The 20,000-nt window shown below is 37.5% G+C and overlaps 1 protein-coding gene across 2 annotated transcripts in view; it reads left to right on the forward strand.

Annotated features, from left to right (window-relative positions):
* Positions 1-1,948: 1,948 nt before the first annotated feature.
* LOC135213513 (uncharacterized) overlaps positions 1,949-20,000 on the forward strand; it is a 24,998-nt gene continuing 6,946 nt past the window's right edge. The window contains exon 1 of one of the 2 annotated variants that reach the window (XR_010314153.1): positions 1,949-2,089. The gene's annotated coding sequence lies outside the window, so the exon portion shown is untranslated. The remainder of the gene's footprint in view (positions 2,090-20,000) is intronic. The other variant, XM_064247426.1, reaches the window with a different exon arrangement.

Here is a 20,000-nt window from a genome sequence, read left to right on the forward strand (position 1 = left end):
TATATATATATATATATTTATATTTGATATAATATATATATATATTCATATTTATTCATATATATATATATATATATATATATATATATATATATATATATATATATATACACACAAAAGTATATATGTGTCTCCGCGTCTAGTTTATAAGCAAAAATTGCGTGTGAAGTTGTCACTAATGAAAAATACTGTTTCACTGATGAAATCATTTATTAACATCCCAATGTCAGCCAACTCCATCACTACAGACAATATCTGGACGACCTAAAATGCTTTCAGAAAACGTAGCGACCAATTACAATAAACTAAATTCACCCCATCGAAGGACAATTAATCTATTAACTAAGTCAACTATTACAGTACTTTCCCCCCTCTTGCATATCGTCCACTGAACTTACTTTTTCCTCCTTTTCACCCTGTCTTGTTCGTCAAGGCTATAAACTTGCAAAAAAAAAAAATAATTAAACTGGTCTAAAATTCTACCACTGTCAATACTTTCAGGCTATTTGTGCCGTGTAACACAACGATTTTTGCGTCACGTAATTCGAAGGGACGTACCAGAAGGCCAATACTGCGACAAGGGAAATATTAACGTTTATTGACACTGCTTCCAATATCAGTAAACCCATATGGCGTCTGGTGTCATTCTCTTCGGTAGATGGTAGAAATTATGCTTTCAGCTTGTAGTAGAAACAGATTTTTCCATCGTCTTCGGTAGATGGTAGATATTATGCTTTCAGCTTGTAACAAAAAATGACGGATTTTGGTTTTATTTAATGGAAACAGATTTCAATATGAAATTAGTTTCTGGAACGGATAAGTTTGAGTAAGCAAATTAGTTTACCCTAATTTGGATTTTAATCTGGGACCACTGACTTTAAATTCAAGCTTCCAGATAATATGGACTACATTCGAAAGAAGTAACAACATAATTGAAAATACAGAAAGAGGAGATCAATCGTTAGGAAAACAGATAAATTAACAAATAAATAAATACAAATACGAGTCAAATATCAAGTTACAAGTTGAATTGGATTAGGGCAGCAATGCACCGCTTCTCCGCTTGAACTTCAGAGTCATAATTGCACCACATCTTCTGAAGGGAGGCTGTTCCAGAGTCCAGCGGTGTGAGGGCTCCAGGACCTCTGGAATTGAGAAGTTCGACAGCGAGGTACTACATTCGCTGCTCAGCGAATTTGCTGGCTGCACGAGGCATAAAGCCAATATTCGCCATAAGACACTTCGTAGACCTTTATCAGAAATAGCATTCTCAAAGTCTTTTAATAGGAAAGAGCATATCAATATTCATCTATTTTGAGATAAACGTGTAATGAAATATCATCGCAGTGATCCTTATATTTTGTGAGCCATACAAATGCGACCATGGGCCGGTCACGTGAGTTTCCCAGGTGCATCAAAGGTAATTATTAAACCTAATTATGTCTGCCCACCTGTTCACGAATTGACTGGAATAAGCTTCCTCAATCTTCACTAGATTATGTGAAAGCATGACGCCGTATATTGTGATGAAACATGACGTCACAGATGATGTGAAAACATGACGCCATAAAGTAGGTGAACATTGTTTCTCAGTGATGACCTTTCTTCTTCAAGCTCTTTATGATTCATCAGGAGTGACAATTGTGAGCAGCCAGTCAAAAAAATATATAATATATATATATATATATATATATATATATATATATATATATATATATATATATATATATGTGTGTGTGTGTGTGTGTGTGTGTGCGTGTATGTATATATATATATATATATATATATATATATATATATATATATATATATATCTTACAAGTATGTAATGTTAAGTGAAATCACATATCACGTCTTGCTTGGAGACAAGCGGAGCTGTAGGGGCAGCTTACTTGAGTGAAAGGAATTTGAATACTCAAGCAGTTTAACCGAGAGATCACTCACCCTGTCGTGAGGCATGTACATTCGTTTGTACGGATGTTACAGGCCTAATAGTCCAAGGCACTTGCGAAAGTCACATTCTTTCGGTGAACACTAAGAGGTGAGGTGGTACACGCCGAGTGTCGGGAGAGAAAGCCCCATCGTAAAGGTAGGACATATTTTGTAAAGACTTAGAAAACCGTTTCCTTTGAAAAAGAGAGAGAAGTGTGAAATACTCTCTTTACGTGAATACTTTGAAAAGAGTGATGTGTATAGTGTATTTTTTATCCATTACTATCTTTATTACAGATGGGTCCTATTCCATGGCTAATTTAGAGACAGGAATCTCTAACCTGACTAATATGATGAATTCTTAGTCAGGAGGGTAGAATGTTAACTTACTGGTTTCTTTATGGGCAGATTTGGGTTTTCTGTCATTATGACTTGTTAATCATTTTGTTCTATTTTATATTCAACTGCTTTGGGTAATAAATAGTATATTTTTATACTTACGAGATCTTAATAGCCTAACGACATAGTTGCAGACAGAGGGCACCATTGACGACAGGTAAGGGTTTATGATTTGTGTAGTTTAATAAAAGGGGGGGTTAAGATATATATATATATATATATATATATATATATATATATATATATATATATATTGCCATCTGTTAATTAGCACTAAAGAGTCCTGTCTCCTGATCTTCAACAATATCATTCCGTCCAGGTTAACAAGGCAATAATCTATTAATTAACCAATGCCCTTCCATTGCAAGTTATAACGAGACGACTAACAAGCCTTGCAATAGGAATGAAAGCATGCGATTGCAACAGTGTTTGCATGCATCAACAAAGGACATGACAGTGCAAAGCATGGGAGCATTTGGTGAATATCTCCGAGTGATCATAACTTGTAATTATTGATGTATGTTTGACAGAAAGTCAAGAGTTGCCTTAAGCAAACTTATTACTCTCTTGATATCAGAGTACAATACCGTTGTCTCTCCATGTCCCACGAAGTACATAATTAATAATATTAAGTAAAACTCTAATTCCAGAATACTCTACAGAATGTACAATCAGCCCCCACTCCGTTGTCCCAACCCCAAACCGTTGATAGCTGGTTTTTTAGGGCGTAAGAATAATCTTATAGCAAACAAACCAGCAGATTTAAAGAAAAAAAAGAAAAAAAACTTTTACAGGTGACTTTTTCAAGTCACAATAGCTTGAGCTATCGATCGTAAATCACGTATAACGTGCGTGGACTAAAAGCAATGTTAAGCACGAAAAACAGATATAAACATACTGCAATTCACTACGGATATCTTAACTGAATGTACCACATCGAACTAAAGCCTTATCAAGAATGAAGAAGGATTACAATACTCCAGACTCAAGAAAAATTACAATGATCTATGTGGCAATGAATATAAACAATATTTTACCCACAATCGCTGATTTACCGCGAATTAAAATAAATGTTCTTTCGCATAAAAAAAGAAGAAAAAACTATAAACCGAGATTTGATGGATAACTTCTACTTATATCCCACTGTGATTACAATTCCTGCGCTGATGTTCTATTATCAGGACATCTTAGGAAGTCTCAACTCGCATTCAACACGTGAAAAATGGATCGCCGATTTAACCACATAAGTTAAATATAAGCCTGGAAACCCAATTAACCACATATAAGTTAAATAAAAGCCTGGAAACCCAATTAACCACATAAATTAGAATTAACCATATAAGTTAAATATAAGCCTGGAAACCGAATTAACCACATATGTTAAATATATGCCTGGAAACCGAATTAACCACATAAAATGAATGTAAACCTGGAAACCGACTTAACCACTTATGTTGAATATATGCCTGGAAACCCAATTAACCACGTAAGATGAATATAAGCCTGGAATCCGAATTAACCACAAAAGTTTAGTAAAAGCCCGGAGACCAAATTAACCACATAAGGTAAATATAAACCTCGAAACCGAATTAACCACATAAGCTAAATATAAAACTGGAAACCGAATTAACCACATAAGTTAAATATAAACCCGGAAGCCGAATTAACCACATAAGCTCAATACATCTATGCTTTCATTCGCTACATGCACTGTAGTCGAATGTATGCCACATCAAAAAAAAATCCTTATCAAGACACAAAAATGATTACTATGGTAGAATCACATCAACCGTTCATCCGATGTCTAGGCCAATCCCTTACGACGCTCCTGATTGGCTGTTGATAAGCCAATGACAGGGTTGGAAACTCTCAGTCTCTCTCGAGAGTTCACTTAGGCAGGATGCATGTTCCACCTCTCCTGAGGGATACGTCTTTCAAACGTATCCCTTAGGAGAGGTGGAACATACATCCTGCCTATGTGAACTCTCGAGAGAGAGACTGAGAGTTTCCAGCCCTGTGACTGGCTAATCAACAGCCAATCAGGAGCGTGGTAAGGGACTACGCGGTTGATGTGAATCTACTATGTATACTCTCTTTGACGGCGAAAATAACTGCCATTCACCAGAATAATCAGTTCGGGGTCGTTACCTAGGACTAATATTTCTTGGAGGTCATAATCTTTGTGATATTTTCAGCTTTTTGTTTATGTCTTCACGGTCATCCCCCAAAATCCTTGGGGGTCACTATATCTAGGAGAGATTCAAATATTCCTCATGTGTAATTACCATCTTCAATGAAGGCTGTCTACTGAGCTCTTTCGTGATTCAGCTTGCAAAGTTGCTGCACCTTTCTGGAAGAAAACAATGTTCTTATTTATCAGTTATAAAAATATACATATAAACAAAGCTGAAACAGGGGATGTTAATGGGGGAAAATGTTGAGATGTTAGTCCATACCTTAAAGCAACATAACATTTAAAAGATCCTTCATTAAGAAGATAATTAAGCTTAAATATACATATAAGTCAAGTGGAGATAATGAACGCTATTGAAAAAAAAGGAGAGAAGGTGCCGAGATAGATTATTGTTTACAGAAAATATGTAAAAAGGTAAAATTAACACGGTGAGAAATCTTAAGACATTCAACGGAAGTGGTTAGCGTCGGTGAGAAGTGAAAACTGGAGTTTTGATGCAAATCATTTACAAAGAATAAAAAAAAGACATATATATATATATATATATATATATATATATATATATATATGTGTGTATGTGTGTGTGCGTGTGTATGTGTAAGTATATATATACACACATACACACTGACAAACAGAATTTGTATATCAAGCTGTTCAATTTTGTAGAAGTTTAGAGTATAGGTGTTCATCTTTGCTGCCGAAGCTGAATATCCAGCAGTACAGTTGTCAGTATTTGATTTTTCCCTAGAGCACCTCCCCCACCTCTCTCTCTCTCTCTCTCTCTCTCTCTCCTCTCTCTCTCTCTCCTCTCTCTCTCTCATTTCCTGCTATTATGGCCTAATTTGAAGCGTGGCCAAAACATACATATGATCTCTGTCTGTCCATCTTGTTTCTACTACTGATTTTATTTCCGGAAACTTCTATTCTTAAAATTCTCTCTCTCTCTCTCTCTCTCTCTCTCTCTCTCTCTCTCTCTCTCTCTCTCTCTCTCTCTCTAGTGTTTCCTGTGATTATATCCTAATTTTAAGTGTTGGACAAAAGACATATGATCTCTGTCCATCTCGTTTCTATTGTTATTTTCGTGCTCTCTCTCTCTCTCTCTCTCTCTCTCAATGGGGAGAGAGCGTGCACTTATACACTTAAGAAAGGGAACTAAGAACCCGCACATGCCAGGTCAACAGCCTGTGGCACTGACTAAAGCCCAAGGGAAGGTCACGCGTAGGTCACCAGCACCCAGGGCGGAGAGGTCAATGAATGTGGCACTGGTGTAGTACTCAAGATAAACCGGTTGGCACCAGTAGCGATGCACAAGCCAAGATGGAATAAGATAATGTGAGTTACCGCGCATGGTGCCGGGAGCTCAACAGTGTGTTCTGTGACGTCACATGGAGACTCCTGAGTGTATATGTGACGTTGTCCTGTAGCTATGATCTGGACCATCAACTTATTGTTCATGCCTCGTTTTTTTTATTCCTAACATTACATTTATGAAAGTAGGCTAATATTTATGTCTTTATGTCTATGTTTCCAAAATACAACTACATGTGATAGGGAATATTATAGCAATGGAAATAAAAATTTACGCATGACAAGCTTTATTCCTAACATTTCATTGGAAATTTTATTGCAATTAACTTTCTTCTCTCCCTCTCTCTCTTACTCGTTTCAATCAAGCGATTTTTCAAGATTAATGAACAATTTGTTTTCATCTAATTATACCTTTTCCACGGGATTTCTGCATTCTGTCTCTTATTTCAATCAAATAAATTTTCAATATTACTGAACAATATTTTTTATCTTTTTCACACCTTTGCTACGAAATTTTTCCTTCTTAGAGTTTAATATTTTTATTCTAAAATGAAGCCTACATCTAATAAAAAAAGCTCATTACCTCCTCCGGAATATCAATATTGACGGCTTTGAATATGTCAGTAAGATTTGAAACTGCTCCGACTACTGGTTTTAGAGTAACACCATGGAAAATTTTTATTAAATCTTCCATTTCTTATAGATTTTCTCAAAAATGATTAGGCGGCCCATAAACTAATACCTTTCTCTTTAATATGATACCCGGTCCTCGCCTCTTTCATCTACATCAGCTCTGAACTTAATGATGTATACTCATTTCTAAATTTAAAAGCTACGAACCCTCCCATATAACTTAAGGACTTATTTCCTATCAGGGCTTCAGGTTCTATCTCTTATTAAATTTTCTACTTGATCATCCTGAGTCTCAGTCTCATTGTTAACAGACAGAAAGGGCTTCATGAGACACGCAGAGACATAACTCGGAATCTAGATCATTGGGATCAACATTTGAGTTTTGAGATGGACCACTTACATTTAAGCACTCTGTAGTGACACAAGATGTAGCTTCATCATTACTACAAACATCAAGACCCTGACTGGTTAAACTATTGTCTCTACCCACTAGTCTATATTTAAATTCCAAAGGTGACGGATGATCATGACAATGACCAATTTGTCGTATGAAAGAAAAGAGACGTTCGACTGTGTCTTGACATAGCCGAATTGTCAACAAGCACTCTAATCCATACAGTTCATGCAACATGTTATACAATCCTTTTACTGATTTAGATGAAATAATAACGCCGTTCTGGAACGGAGACATTTTGTCTTTCACTTTAGCATTAATAGCAAAATACATCATTTGATCAAGTATTTCGACTTGACGTGGAATGTTCGAGAAAGCATCTCTACCTTTCTTTACCATACCTTAATTCATGCACAGGTTCATCAAGGCAAATCCCTTTTCATCGTTCTGGCATTTCGATTTGGTGAAAATATCAACGCATATGCTTCAGTAACTTGTATTTATGTGTGTGTATATATATATATATATATATATATATATATATATATATATATAATATATATATATATATATATTATTATATTTTATATATAAACTTATAAACATACATACATTTTTCGTAGTTTATCCACATGAAATCAGGACGTATTTCGAAGCAACCAAACCTTTTTAATATAATTCAAAGCTCAAGAAATAGTATTTAAGCACACGAAAACATTTTTGCAAAATTCTCTCTCTCTCTCTCCATCTGATCTTCAGAGACCTTCTTCCGATCGTGGCTAAAGATTTACTTGCATGAGAAATATAATTGATATATTCATATAATCTCTTAATTTTCTAAATGAGCTTATTCATAAACAGTCGGTTAGTTGACCAAAATGCTACATGAAACATACATATGCCTAGTAAACCAAACTAAAGTGACGAGATATTAGTGATAGGCTTACCTGAAGCAACAGTAACATTATTATAAAGATTTTGTGTCGGTATGGCATCTTCTTTTAAATTTCGGGCAGTCTTAGGGCAGTAATTAAGCAATTCGTGCCTAAGGCTGAGTTGGAAATGTGACGAAAAAAATTCGTGCATTTATCTTTTACATTTATCCATCCACTTCTTACATAGTTCTGCATCTTTTGGGAAACTGTAGAAACGAACTTTTTCACTCCCATCAGTTATATTGGTTCTTATAAGAATTGGAGCACCCATATATGGCATATAGTATTACCATGATGAATCTGTCTTCGCAAATGAAAACATAAACATCTGTGAAAAAACGCGGGATATTTCCCGCCTATGCGTCGCCTGACTGAACTCTCCAAGTCTCCAGGTGACGTCATGCGCATGAGCGTTGAAAACGGGACCTCTAGGTAACTCACCTTATCTTATTCCATCTTGGCATAGGCTTCGGACAATATTATTTAAGCAAAGCGTAACTAATGGGAGGTAATAAATGAACAAAATCCTGATACTGAAATAATAAGGATTTTTTTTTTTTGTCAAGAATGCCTTTCTTGCTTATTTTATTAAGAAAATTAGGTGAAAACCTACAATAACAAACATTTTTTTAAAAATGATTAAAACAAACAAGCGCATACAATCGTGACACGAACTCCAATTCCAAATTCTTGTTCGAAGGGTAGATGATACTAGATCAAGGACAATTTTTTTATTAAAAACAAAAAACACTATTTTTTACTGATAAGATGCAAAGGTTCTTCCCATCGATCTATTCATTAACATCTGAATTAGATCTCTCTCTCTCTCGCTCTCTCTCTCTCTCTCTCTCTCTCTCTCTCTCTCTCTCTCTCTCTCTCTCTCTCTCAAGAATAATCTGAAATTTATCTATAATAAAATGTCCCCTTATGTTATTCGAATTAGATATAAATTCAACGGCATTTTTACTATTAACATAGATAAACAACTACAGTTATACGGTTACAGTTAACTCCAACAATTACCAAATAGCATACATAGGTAAACAGCCTATATGCTACATATTATGCAAAAATATAAGGTAACCTAAAATTATATGAAAGTAAATACTGTTAGTTGGTAACACTAGAAATCAGCAATTTTTTAAGCCTGTCCAGCTATTAAAGTATACAGACAATTGCATGCGGACACACTACATATTTAAATAAAGTTACACTCGTGCATAGCCCTTCTCAAATGATATCAAATTAGAAAACGTGCATAGGCGAGCAGTGCCACTAGCGGTCGCTCGACGAACTGATTCAAATGACCGCGAGGAACCTTCAGAAAACCAACTGCGAGATGCACATACGTGTTATAACTTAAGGAAAACTTGTAAGGAATCCATCAACCCGCCAGCTATACGTAAACTTTCACAGCACCAAAACGCGTGGCCCACGAATGTTAAGCAAACTTTGGTGGCCTGGCTTCAGGGCTATTTAAAGTTATCGATATAGTTATTGCACTTCAGAAGACCATCAGGGTCTGGAGGCTGTGTAGCACGATCGTTCACTGCCGAATATTCGGTGGGATGGATCGGCCAATGCCTTATACTTCAGGCGTTTGTGCTGATAAGTAATACTAGAATTTAAACGGTGATTAGGCGCAAATGTGTAAAATTTGTTCATAATATTTGAGAGTATATATATATATATATATAGTATATAATATATATATATATATATATATATATTATTATATATATAATATATATATATATATAAAGAGGCGCTCGCAAGAAAGGTGATACGAATGATCGATAACATCTCCTGCGAGCGTTCTTCTGTTTATTATATGCCACGGGACAATTGTATATATATATATATATATATAATATATTATATATATATATGTATATATATATATATATATATATATATATATATATATATATAATCTGAGTTGTAAAAACCTTGCAAGCAATGAAATACGGCTTCTAAGTAGTAATATTCTACGGTGATTAGACGCAAATGTGTAAAAATTTGTTCATAATATTTGAGAGTATATATATATATATATATATATATATATATATATATATATATATATATATATATATATATATATATATATATATATATATAATATATATATATATGTAAGTCTTATCGCTTGACGATAGACTTTTTTTTGTGTTCTCCTTACGACTGTCATTCGTAAGTATTTCTGGTTCCTCCCATCTCCTTGGATATCTTAGTAGAGTGGTTCTTCTTAACTAAAGGAGATGATTCAAACAGATAAGTTGAACAAAGATAACAACTTTATTCTGTAACTCCATACTAGGAGATGCAGCTCGGTCGGAAGACCGATATGGTTGATGGTTGGCGTGGAACTGCCATTCTAAAGCATCGCGTCGATAGCGGAACATTAGCTATCTCAGCAATTCATATAAAAAACATACGTAGTCCGCCGGCTCGGAAGTTACAAGTTTCCGGCGTAGGTTAACAGGTCACCGCTTCCCATGGAAGTTGTTGTGCAAAGTTATCATAAACATAAAATGTTGACAAAGCTCTGAGCTAGATCAGGCTACTGCAGACAGCGCATAGCGTAATCTAGGTCTGCTTTGGTCACGTAGAACCCTCCTAATGCCATGACCTCAGGTCATGGGTTTATATTTACAGATCTTGTAAATTTAATAAATGTATCTATTACATTAGGCTCGGACTGCTACCTATTCAAGCCTTGAATAACAAAAAAAAATTACTTTAAACATTGTTCATAGGAGCGTGCTCGTAACATACGTCTAGGTATAACATAATAAGTGATTAAATTCATAAAAGGTTCTGTTACATACCTTGTTGACATATTCATAAACAAATATAAATGCATGGAAAATATAGATCCATGTTTGGTAATAATAATTGGATTAGGTACCCAAAACAATAAAAAGGTAAAAATCAAAAGATTAACATGTATACATATTAAATATGATAACAGGTAACCTGATTAAGAATAATGGTTACTAAATAATGATTATAGCATGATCATGGATAATTGTTAAAGAGTACTTGACACTCTTTGTGATAGATAAATATAATTGTACAAATTCTGCAGAAAGGCAATATATAGGGCTGATATATTTTATTAGGTGCCCGAAAAATACCTTTAGGAATATATTAATGTATAATATTGGGCTATAATGCTTTATTAGGCGCCCTGGAGATACCTTAACTGTTCAAATGCAAAGGCGCGGAGTCTTTCTTGTCCTACATTTTTGCCAGCATACGGACCGCTTTTCAACACACAAACACAATTCCAGACAGTTCCCTAGGCACAAACTGAAGTGGCCAGGTTCCAGGCGGCCCTAAACGCAAACGACTTGAGTTTAACGGGTACGTCATCTAGACGGGCCAATACGTTCCCTTGGAGATCCTTCTGTTTACGCCTCAGCCTACGCCAAGAACAAAAAGATGTGACGGCGATAACCAATATGGCCGTCACGCTGAACACGGCTAGCAGAATGTAGTAGCGAAGATTTTTCTCCACCTGCATAAGTCGGTGACGCGTGGGTCATCTCAGCCAGTTGCGTAACAAACGATGAGCCACTCGCGCGTGTAATGGGAGAGGTATTGACGGGATGATTGTGGAAGCCCACGTGTAGTTTGCGAAATACGCCTTCTCACGTATTATCGTGTTGACCCCTCTGACGGTGTAGTTTGTAGATGTCCCGTACAACCATCGGCTGCTACGAAGATAGGGCATGGCGTTGGTACCGTCCGGACACCTACTACGTCGAATCCGGCTTTATCATAACGGATCCAGGAACCATTATTCATCCTGTAATTGAATTTATTACCGTAAAAGGGATAAAGTTTCCCCAGACAACCTTCGCTTGTATGAGAGAGAGAGCCGTTTAGCACTATGCCTAACTCACACTGAATCCGTTGATATAGGATGAAATTCAAAAGAGTCAGCTGTACAAATTTTATTATTCATGGCTTCTGAACAGTGAGTGAGTTTATCTAAGTCTTTAATGACTGTAAATGATTTCTTATCAGAAGAAATCAGTACATGCCCCGTTAAATTGGATATTACTGGATTTGAGATTATTCGTCATGAAAGTAGGAAACGGTGCTATTTTGTATGATTGCCAAGCATCGGAAGAATCAAAAGGAATTGTGATCATAATTCTATAATTTTCAACGCTGACTGATATTAGGCTATAATAGAACTCTACTTTATGGCGTCTAATAAAGGAATATAACCTAGCTTCTCCCGTCCGTTTTTCCAAAGTTAACGTCAGATCTTTATAGGCATGAGGTGAGGAGATAACACACCCTTTGTTGCTAACGTAATTGCTTCTACGTAATCTTTTGACTTTTCAATAAAATGTGATATTTTTCACACGGATATGATCTATTTTCGAACTATAGTAAGCTAACGTAGCCAGCAAATGTTGAACTTCCATGACCTGATCGATATTATTTGAATGTTCATTAACGATACTCATTATTTGATTGATCGAAGATAACTGGCTGCGAAGTTCAGATAAAGCCAATTCTGTTTTGTGTTTGCAAAAACTCAATTCTTTTATTTTTTTTTGATTATTTATCTTAAGGGCGATTTGAGATTCCTAAGCCTAGATTCGCAACTGATCCTAAGATGTTTAGTCCGGCCAGAATAAGCGGGTTGCGGCGTTCAAGGGTATTGTGCCGCACAGACCACATCACGCAGGTCACGAGCGAGTTCTTCTGCCTCGGCGGTTTTATTTTGTATGTCATAAGACAACATTTCCGCGACGCTTAGTGTTTGAGCTAGCGAAATCTCTGAGTTAGCATGAAAATTACGTTCATGTATTTCCTTAAGGGAAATAGCAAACCTCATCAGGTCATTCTTTAAGTTAAGGACGTCATCTTCAGGCAAGAAAATCGCATGCATATCTACTTCTATAACAAATATTGCTTGACACGATGATACATCATCTATTTCTCTCGATAATCGAGCATGATTAAATTCTATTTCTTTCGTCCTAGCGCTCTTTCCATACAACAAAGATGTCTGAATACACAATATCACTCCTAACAATAACAGATTCATTTTTGAAACCTGCAATGAGTAAAACATATGTAATAACTCTCGTAAAAGAATATGTTTACATACAATATGATTAATAGATATATATATAAATTATTATACAAGTTTCATAAATACAACCATTTTTTCCCTCACTCCATCTACCTTTCTTTAGATTCTGATATGTGCCAATGGGACTATTCTCACATCAGTGGGTTTGGATACATTTTGAACCCTAACTCTATTGGCCGTTAAATTTTCTAAAATGTTTAAACGGGCCTTCAAACTTAGGTGTCAGTTTATAATTTAAACCTTTACGTACGTATCTTGTAGTATACCTGATCGCCCACGGCATATGTTCTAGTTGGCTTAGCTATTTTATCATGATTTTTTTCATTATTATTTGTGCTTCTTCTAGATTCTTACGAATTTATATTATATCGACTTATGCTTGCATCCATAACATCCTTTAGAGGATTTGATAAATTAGTTGTAGGCTTTAAGATGTGGAAAGGCGGTTCGGGCCGGGATACCGTACAGTGCCTCGTGCGGTGTCATTTTAATAGACACATGATACGAGTTGATTAATTGTGCTTAGTACCGCAGGTATGGCAATGTCAGTTGGGGTCTGCCCCCCCTAAGGTGACCCTTAAAATGTTTAAAACCTTACGATTTGCCCTTTCCACTAGCCCATTAGACTCTGGGTGATAGATCATGGTATTGATTTTTCTTTATACAAAGGAATTCGCACAAGGAGTAAAGGAAATGATATTTGAACTCCCAGCCCGAGTCTGAGATAATGATGTGTGGAATTCCCATGTTTACAAATATAGCACTCGTAAAACTTCCTAGCGCACTCGACCGCGGTTTTTGTTTTAAGCGCTATAAGTTCTGTATATCGGAGTCAAAGCGTCTATAATTACTAGGAGGTGCTTATTTCCTCTGTCCGACTCGTAACATCCTGTTAATAAATCTAAATGTACTCTTTCAAAGGGTTGATTTGGCACGGGGTAAGCCCTAGGCTGACAGGTGTCTTCGTGTGCCCTTTGTATTCTTGACAAGTGCGACAATTTGCTATGTGCTTTTCTTTTTTATATCTGTAAGCATCGTATGCCAATAAAATAAGGATTTGGCTTTCTGTGACATCAAGGTATAACCCGGGTGTCCGTGCAGTGGATTTTCATGCAACCATTTTAAGACAGTGGTACGAGTGAGATAGGCACCACCACCTGGTTGTTATTCAACTGCGGTGTGTTGCGGGTTTTCCTCGTCACGGATCTACACAGGTATTGTCCTGTATGATATAATTCTGCTGCTTATACTTAGGTATTCCTTTTCCTTCGGATTTCCGTTTAAAACGCAATGATGATTTTTTCTATTTGCGGATCTTTTCTTTGTTCTGTCCTGTAATAGTTCAGCACTCCAGCCCAGATCTTCCTGTTCAGATATAGTTTTAACAATGGGCGTGGAGGTTGAGATATCTATTAATTCAGCTAATGGCTCGGTACAAGATGAAGAGGGGTTGCGTGATAATGCGTCAGCATGATATTTTGCTTTCCCAGGTAAATACCCGATCCTCGCGCCAAAGTCCTGAATGATCATGTGCCACCGAGTTCGCTTGGGGCTGTGACTAAAGCCTTTAAAGAAGTCGGTTAGGGGCTTATGATCAGTGAGAACTTTGACGGGATAACCCGTATATTATGAATTTTAAAATGCACGAGTGAATTAACAATAGCGAGCCCTTCCTTGTCTATTACTGCATATTTACTTTCGGAAGGTCTCAGTTTACGTGAATAAAAAGCTATAGGGAAAAACTGTTTATCATATTGTTGAAGCAATACCCCACCTACTCCTAGGTCTGAGGCGTCTGTTGCTATGAAAAATTCCTTACCGAAGTCAGGAAATTTCAAGATAGGAGAACTACACAGTTCATCTTTCAATTTATCGAACGCCTGTTGATGCATTCAGACCATACGAAATCTACGCCCTTTTTATAAGATCGGTTAAGGGAGCGGCTATGATTGAGTAGTTGCGTATGAAGCGGCGATAGTAGCCGCTACATCCTAAAATTGCTGTATTCCCTTGACGTTAGTAGGTATCAAAGAAAGTTACGGATAGCCGACACCTTATCATGGACGACTTTAGACCTTCACTAGAAACCGTGAAACCTAGATAGACTAGTTCTGTTTTAAAAAATTCACACTTACTTATCTTTACCCTTAAATTATGCTGCCTTAATCTTTGTAGCACTAACTCCAATTTACGTAAATGTTCTTCTAATGTGTTGGAAAAGATTACTAGGTCGTCCATGTAGGCATGTAGGATATCTCCTAACAAGTCTCCAAACACGATGTTTATCATACGAGTAAAAGTTATAGGAGCACAACGTAAACCAAAAAGGCATACGCAAAATTCATAATGTCCCCTGGCTGTGCTGAAGGCAGTGTATGGGATACTCTCTTGTTCCAACGGAATCTGATGAAATCCTTTTAGTAAGTCTAGGCTTGTTAAATATTTATTCTGACCTAGTAAGGATAGGATATCATCGGTACATGGTACTGGGAATCTGTCAGGGATTGTTTCTTCATTTAAACGACGAAAATCTACGCATATCCGCCAAGTCGATCTTTTTTCGGTACTACTATTAACGGAAAATTATAAGGGCTGTTTGATTTCCTAATGACTCCTTCTTTTAAACATTTTTACCTACTTCCTCTGTTATCTCATTCTGAAAAATTTCATAGGAAGTCGGTACGAAGGTACATAAATTACTTTCTGTTTGTCCTTGAGCCTTATTTGATGCTCGATGACATCCTTTGTTTTTCCTAAGGTTCCATCCGTAGTGGAAAACATCATGATATTTAGTTAAAAGATTCAAGAATTTCTGCTGAATTTCTTCTTCTTGAATGTCCTTATTGATTTTGTTCTTTATAGATTGCAAAAGGGTTTCATCCGCGACTGATTGAGCGTGATTTATCTCAGCTACGGTAAGAATGCGAGTTTATAAACTTCGGCATCCAAGATATGTTGATTTTTGTGGATTACTAAAGTGGTATTCAATGATTACAGACTTCGATGTTACATTGTTGTTGTGAGCCGACTGTATAAATGGCTTGTGTGACGGATAATCCGTGTGTTTTCAGAGTTTCGGAAAGGATTAATGTTTCAGATCCTGGCAAGGTTCTCTTTACACGCACTAATATATTTTGAAGTTACGTTAGGCTCGAGAGTTTGCGTGCAAGCTGATATTACGGGTGAGCGAGAGTTCTGTTGGGTTGCCTGTATTATTTCTTGGTTCATGAGACAGGTGATTGGTTCCGTAATGTAAGTGACAAACTGTCTGTCTCTTTATTATCTAAAACTGATTTTAGGGTATTAGAAGACCTATAGAATTTCCCCTTTGATATACACGCCGTGTTTGCAGGTGCTAAGAAATAATTTTTTGGAGTGCCCATAGACGGGTATCCGATAATTACTGCGGGATCATATTAATGTTTTGTACAACGACAAAGGTAATCAGCAAACGTGCGCTTACCGACCTTGTACTGTACATGAGTTACGCCCACAACATTTAACTCATTATTCCCTATGCCTGAGAGCCTTATTCCGGACTTTTCTATAGGGAATTTGATAAGAGTAAATGATGAGTCCTTAAATCCATGATATTACGTGGACTACCAGAATCAAGAACAAAGTGAATGACTTATGGTCCAAATTTACTGCATGTAAGGTTGGTCGCAACTCGTCTTGACTAATAATTGCATGAATTTGTTGCAAATCTACGGGAAACCTGCACCAGATTTTTTGATTCGGCCGTGTGTTTCATAGGAAAATCAATTGCCTCACAATGATCTGATAAATGATTAAACTGATTATTTGATACAAAAGATGTTGATATTGATGACCCAACATCGCCCTCTCCCCCCTTGGAGTGAACTACGTGGTATTTGTTTTGTTTATCACACCTTGAAAATTCGCTTGCCCTTGCAAGTTCTGGCTAGACGGCCCAGGAACAGAGGTACCTGAAGCACGATTTGTTTGTTTCTGCTGTTGTGCAGAATTTCCGTTTGGTTGTTCCTTCTTATAGTACTGAGGACCCTTCTTTTTATTTGCACTGGCAACTGGTTGCGTGTTTGTAGCATTCTGCTGTTGATTCCTCGAGTAGCAACGGTTTATATGCAATGAGTTGAACTATTGTGTATTGAACAAAAACGCGTCCGACAGTCTGAAATCATGTGACCTGGTCGTTTACAGTTATAACAAACCATCCCTGCAACTTGATTATTATTATGTACCACATTTACTTGTTGTGGCTTGTTCTCATTTGTTTTTTTTTTGCAAAAACTTGAATGAGCGAAGGATCTAGGTCGGTACATTTAGACATGTGTTTTTTTTGATTTGTTTATACACATCTAATTCCGTACTGTCGGGCTGCAATTTTTTATCAAAACACCGTACTAACGCTTCAGGCAACATTGCAGTGATAGACGTAAGGTAGATCAAACGGATAAAATCTTTCACTTTGATTTTATCACCCGCAAACCCATCCGGAGTTACTTAAACTATCCCGATATTCATTTAGCCGTCGGCAATTAGCGCCGCCGCTCGACAACATTAAGCTGAGTCATGGAGGCTTGGTTAAGGATATTTCTCAATGCCAATACTACATCTAAAGCCTCTTCACCCCCATACACGGCACGTAATCTGATTTTTTTTTTAAACTCGTCCCATGTAAGCGCCTCTTGGAAAGAAACCCCCTTAGATACGCACTTGCGTCACCTTTTGCAAAGTCAATGAAGCTCTTGGCCTCCTGTAATTGTACTGCTGGGTCTGTGATGCTTTTTGCATTTAATGAGCGTCTACAGATGAGATCCATGCCTCAACATTTTGAGGCAGGAACCCATTGACCCGACCTTGAAAAGGGACAATCGCTGACCTCGCGCTAACGAGAGTCACCACATTGGGGTTGCCAGTCGGAGTAGTTGCCATTTCGACTTTTTTCACTTTTTTTTCTTATCACTTCTATTCCTTGCAATCCATCAAAATATTCTATAAGAGTACACTCGACCACTACGTAAACGCATATGCAATGTACTGTAGAAGTGTGTTATAATAATAGGAAATCAAATCCCCCCAAAGATACAAAAATACAGATAATATTGATAAATATTATACGGAGAATTCCTGCAAGAAACGATTAACAAACAGCGAGAAAAAAAAAACAATCTGCGGGCGGGAACTCGTAGTTGAAGATTGATTCTGTAATGAAGGAAGATTAATATGGCGAACAACTCACCCCAGATACTGGATGATCGACTCCTGATTGAACAACACTTCACTGAGGAAAAGACCTGAATAGATAAAAATGGTACTTAGCTCCAGATTATATTGCGAAGGATTGTTGACATGGGATGACGTCTCAGTTCCTGTCGAAGTCTCGCGTCGGAAGTCGTGATGACGTCACGGTCTTCTCTCGGTGCACGATGCGTGGAGAAGTCCAAGATTGATGACGTCACAGCCTCCGTCATTGCACCACTGCCTCTAGCTGTGCTCTCTGCGTCCTTGCTCGTGATCGGGTGATGTTTCCTGTGTTTGTTTTCTTCTTCCGTTGATGTTCGATGCTGCTCTCGTCCGTGTAGATTCTCGAAGATAAGTGACAACAGTCCGCTCAAACGTCGGTGTTATGCTTGTATTCTTCTCGATGAAGGACTATATGCGTCTTCATAAACTGTTGCGTTGATTGAAGATCCCGTTTCCTCTGTTTAGTTTGATGTTGAAGGTGGAAGTTAGTTCTTGTAGACCTTCGGTCGGCTGATATGGGTCTTGTTACTTATATTCTCCGTTATACGCTGCCACCACATGTAAGTCTTATCGCTTGACGATAGACTTTTTTTGTGTTCTCCTTACGACTGTCATTCGTAAGTATTTCTGGTTCCTCCATCTCCCTTGGATATCTTAGTAGAGTGGTTCTTCTTAACTAAAGGAGATGATTCAAACAGATAAGTTGAACAAGATATAACAACTTTATTCTGTAACTCCATACTAGGAGATGCAGCTCGGTCGGAAGACCGATATGGTTGATGGTTGGCCGTGGGAACTTGCCATTCTAAAGCATCGCGTCGATAGCGGAACATTAGCTATCTCAGCAATTCATATAAAAAACAAAAAAATACGTAGTCCGCCGGCTCGGAAGTTACAAGTTTCCCGGCGTAGGTTAAACAGTCAACCGCTTCCCATCACGTCGGAAGTCGTGATGACGATCACGGTCTTCTCTCGGTGCACGATGCGTGGAGAAGTCCAAGATTGATGACGTCACAGCAGCTCCGTCCTTGCACCAACTGCCTCTAGCTGTGCCTCTCTGCTCCTTGCTCGTGATCGGGGTGTGTTTCCTGTGTTTGTTTTCTTCTTTCCGTTGATGTTCGATGCTGCTCTCGTCCGGTGTAGTAGATTCTCGAAGATAAGTGACAACAGTCGCTCAAACGTCGGTGTAATGCTTGTATTCTTCTCGATGAAGGACATATCTGCGTCTTCATAAACTGTTGCGTTGATTGAAGATCCCGTTTCCTCTGTTTAGTTTGATGTTGAAGGTGGAAGTTAGTTCTTGTAGACCTTCGTCGGCTGATATGTCTTGTTACTTATATTCTCCGTTATACGCTGCCACCACATGTAAGTCTTATCGCTTGACGATAGACTTTTTTTTGTGTTCTCCTTACGACTGTCATTCGTAAGTATTTCTGGTTCCTCCCATCTCCTTGGATATCTTAGTAGAGTGGTTCTTCTTAACTAAAGGAGATGATTCAAACAGATAAGTTGAACAAAGATAACAACTTTATTCTGTAACTCCATACTAGGAGATGCAGCTCGGTCGGAAGACCGATATGGTTGATGGTTGGCGTGGAACTGCCATTCTAAAGCATCGCGTCGATAGCGGAACATTAGCTATCTCAGCAATTCATATAAAAAACATACGTAGTCCGCCCAGGCTCGGAAGTTACAAGTTTCCGGCGTAGGTTAACAGTCAACCGCTTCCCATGGAAGTTGTTGTGCAAAGTTATCATAAACATAAATGTTGACAAAAGCGCTGAGCTAGATCAGGCTACTGCAGACAGCGCATAGCGTAATATAGGTCTGCGGTTTGGTCACGTAGACCCTCCT

Source organism: Macrobrachium nipponense, chromosome 19 (genome assembly GCF_015104395.2).
Source record: "Macrobrachium nipponense isolate FS-2020 chromosome 19, ASM1510439v2, whole genome shotgun sequence".
NCBI classification, from domain to species: Eukaryota; Metazoa; Arthropoda; class Malacostraca; order Decapoda; family Palaemonidae; genus Macrobrachium; species Macrobrachium nipponense.